The 4,034-nt window shown below is 41.0% G+C and overlaps 1 pseudogene; it reads right to left on the bottom strand.

The window, feature by feature from the left end:
* Positions 1 to 741: 741 nt before the first annotated feature.
* LOC118817517 lies at positions 742 to 1,949 on the bottom strand (annotated as a pseudogene).
* Between the last annotated feature and the right edge of the window lie 2,085 nt (positions 1,950 to 4,034).

Raw genomic sequence — 4,034 nt, 5'->3', positions numbered from 1 at the left:
ACATAAAAATAAATGAAAACACAGACTTACTTTGCTCTGCTTTTAAGCTTTAGTTCAGCTACAGCTGCTTTTCTCGCATCTCTGGCAGGAAACTTTTCCATAAAAAGTAGAAAAGTTTCTTGTAAAATGTTTCTCAACGTTTCGACTTTTTATGAGGTTGAAGTCGCTTCTCATTCGCCAGCTTCTTGTTTTAATTTTTTTTCTGTTCCACCTTAAATGGTGTCTGAGGGGCCAGAATGTAACTACTGCACCATTTAAGGTGGAACGGGACAATTCAAACAAGAAGCTGGCGAATGAGAACCTGACGTTGCGCCTTGTGAATTTTCAGTGTTTGTCAGTTTCTCGCTGCAGATTAAACGTATCAGGAAACCAGCTGGAGTGATTATAAACACTAATAAGTCCATTCATCTCCAAATTATCGATGTTCGTCTTAAATCTCTCTCTTTGCCGTTTCGTTAGCTACTAGCTAGGCGAGACTGTTGTCTGTGTTGCTATGGTGACCAGCAGTCTGCGCTGATCTTCAGGGTTAAAGGGTGAAGTAGCAGTTCTACATTAACTCCAGAGTTTAAGACCATTTAGAGTTAAACTGTGTTGAACGATCAGCAGAGCTTTATTTTACTGTAAAGGAGGATTATTTTATTATTACCTACTAATCTGATTCAGCTGTGGAGCCACAACAGGGCAGTAAAAGAGCTCCAGCACCGCATGTTGCTGTCCCCTGGCATAGTAGGTAACGTTAACAGGTAACAGCCTTGAATGCTATAGGTGAGGGTTCAAATCCCTACTCTGGTGGTAACTTTTTTTCAGACTGCCTTAGAAAAAACTCTATTTGGTTTCCATAGAAACAATCAAACTGTTGAATTCATGTTCTGGTTGAGCCCCTTTCCCTCCACCATGTCTGAACACACACCTGTTCATAACACATGGGACGTCCAAGCAACGTTCATCTACCTTGTTTCACAGCTTTGACGAAGACTCCGTGAAGCGAAAGCGTAGAGGAGTGGATTCACGCAGCTGTTGATGAAAGTAAAACTCACAGCAACGTCACCAACCGAATGTTTAAACGTCAGAAGTTCGTCCAACAAACCTGGGTATGAATGTTTCATTGCAATCCCAAAGATCTCCACCAAGTTGATCAGGTGGCATGGTGATGAGAAGATGAAGGTCATCACCACTATACTGGTCACCATTCTGGTCAGTCTTTGGCTGCGAAATAAAGCTCCTTGGGTCACTCTCTTGTGGAGGCAGTAATAGGAGGTGACCATGATGGATAATGGAAGAACAAACGCCAGCAGAGTTTCCAACACAGCAACTATGAGCCTGTTTTCATCTGAAGACGTGATTCGTGCACACTCTCTCCTGGATCCGTTCAAGACGACCTCTCTTGCGAAGATGGCTGGAACAGAGAAAGCAAATCCAAAGACCCAGATGGTACACAACAGGAATTTCTCTCCCTTTTTACCAAGTTTGGACCATTTCTCAGGAAAGCAAACCTGTACGTAGCGATGAACGCTGATCATGGTCACTATCATCAAGCTAGCAGATGCGCTGCAGTAGACGAGTGAGATGAAGAACTTGCAGAGCGATCTCCCGATGCTCCAGTCGAAAAGACGGTTGTACATCCACACAGGCAGGGTCATCAAACACAGGATGTCCGAGGCGGCCAGGTTCAGCATCAGATGGACGGTGAAGTTGTCCTTCTTGAACCACAGAATGATGATCACGATCACGGCGATGTTGCCAGGAACTCCGACAGCGCAGAAGAAGCCCATCAGCACTGAAGCTAACCAGGTTAGCTTGGCTCCAATCAGTGGAGTTTAAATCGCTGCTGTTGCTGAGCTGCATGTTCGCTGATATGCAGCGAAACTCTCCAGAGGAAGCTCTGAGAAAAATGACCCAGCGTTCCTGTTTGTGGTTATCAGTTTCAAAAATTTAAACTATGAATTGGGGAAAAAAAGCTCGGAGAGCTTCATGGGCTTAACTCCTTAAACTCTAAACGGCTGTATGCTTGTGCAGTTTCTCACACTGTGTGACACACAGTTGTCTTTAAACATCAGCTGCACTGCAAAAACTGATATCTTGTCAAGTGAAATGATCTTAAATCTAGTTAATCTATCTAATATTTCCTATTTTAAGATGGTTGTGCACTTATAAAGATTATCCAGTTTATTTCTAGATTTAAAAAAAAAATTAATTAGGTAATTTAATTAAGTAAAGTTTTACACTATACTGGCAGATAATTGTGCTGGTTTCAAGCACTTTTCCTACAACAAACAAAATTATCTGCCAATATGGTGAGAAAGTTTTACACTTAAAACAAGTAAAAAAAAGAAATAAATAATCTAAAATTAAGCTTACAACAATCTCAGCAGGAGAAACATTACTTTTTTGCCTAGATTTAAGATAATTTTCCTTGACAATATACATTTTTTGCAGTGTAAACACAGTAGCTGGTATACTGAAGCCTCAGTTTTTGGTCCATGCTTATAGATCACAGTGTGTCGTGCAGCAGCAGAAACCACATAATCAAGTCTGATTACTGAGATACTGAACAGCTTCACTCAGTCTGAGGCAAGTGTGATGATCCAAGCATCCAGTTAGCACCGTGCTGACTGGTGGGGGATAAGCTCCCATTACTTTTAGCTACATTAGCCTCGTAGCTCCAGTACAAAACTGAAGAAGAGACATAAGTAAGCGTTGGTCCTATAGTTGGGATATTTTCACCCCTCCCCCTTATTTTCGAGTGTTGCCTCTTGGAACTGAGTTACAGGGTAGTGGTTGAAATCTTCCCTCTGAAATGGGACCCTCAAATAAAAAGAGCATCACTTCATTAACAGCTACCAGCGCTGCTCTGTAGGCGACCCTGCCAGTCTGCAGTGACAGCAGAGGAGGGTAAAGTTCAGCTCCTCACTGCTGGGCTTTAGTTACATTTAGGGCATCATATGATCTTCAAAGAGGGGGGCAATTATTTATTATCACCCACCCCTAATTCTTCAGTGATATGAAGCTGAAGTCAGATATTCACCAGCTTCTTGTTCGAATTTTTCCATTCCACCTTAAATGGTGCAGCAGTTACACTCTAGTGCTTCAGACGTCAGAACTGCTGGACTATTTAAGGTGGAACGGGAAAGTTTAGCTAGCTACGGAGACATTAGCGCACTATTTTTATTCTTGTTATGAAGAAAAGGTCCAAAATACATTAAAACAACATTAAACTACGATAATACAGTGGTTATTGTCATTTTTTAAAGAAAACGGAAAGGGCCAAGCGGTAGGGGCGAGGGGTGAAATGGGATTGGGCCCTTGACTCACTCTTAAAAAGATGGTTCTTCAAGGGTTTTTTAGTAAAGACAATGGACCATGAAAACCAGAGCTGTATGCTTAAATGATTCTTTGTATGGTGTAATTGTTCTTCAGATTGATGGAGAATGTGCTGTATATGGTTCTAATATAGAACTTTTTGAGAATAGTTCTATATAGCACCAAAAAGAGTTGACATCGTAACAATAGCAGAACACTTTTTGGTACTATATACATTTTACCATGCAAAGAACCATTTAAGCATGAGTGTTCATGAGTCTGTATAGAACATTTGTCTTTACTAGAGAACCCCTGAAGAGTGTAGGATGATCCATCTCACCAACACAGATCTCTGTTAGCTGATGTACCAGAATTAGCAGTTAGCATTCTCCTCCAAGCCTTTGGGCTCCAATGACATCGTGCCCTCACCCTCCCAATGTGGTAGCATTGTGTGTTAGATGGAGACCTAGCTAGCAGGTGGAACTGACTACGATTCAATTGGAGAGAAAACTGGGTAAGTCAGACACCAAGCAAGTCTTGAATGATGGACTATATTTAGAAAACTGTGTAAATCTGAAGTATCGCTTGTGGATCTGGTACATACATTTTTGGTGGTAATCTGAAATCAGAACAGTTTTTTCCTTTGTAATTAAATAAACAAAATTATACTCTATTTAATTTCTTACTCTGTGGTCATTAGACTTTTCTACTTAGATACAGATTATACATTTTTT

Source organism: Colossoma macropomum, unplaced genomic scaffold (genome assembly GCF_904425465.1).
Source record: "Colossoma macropomum unplaced genomic scaffold, Colossoma_macropomum, whole genome shotgun sequence".
NCBI lineage: Eukaryota > Metazoa > Chordata > Actinopteri > Characiformes > Serrasalmidae > Colossoma > Colossoma macropomum.
The sequence above is the reverse complement of the archived record's forward strand: the minus strand, read 5'-3'. Positions and strand labels throughout refer to the sequence as shown.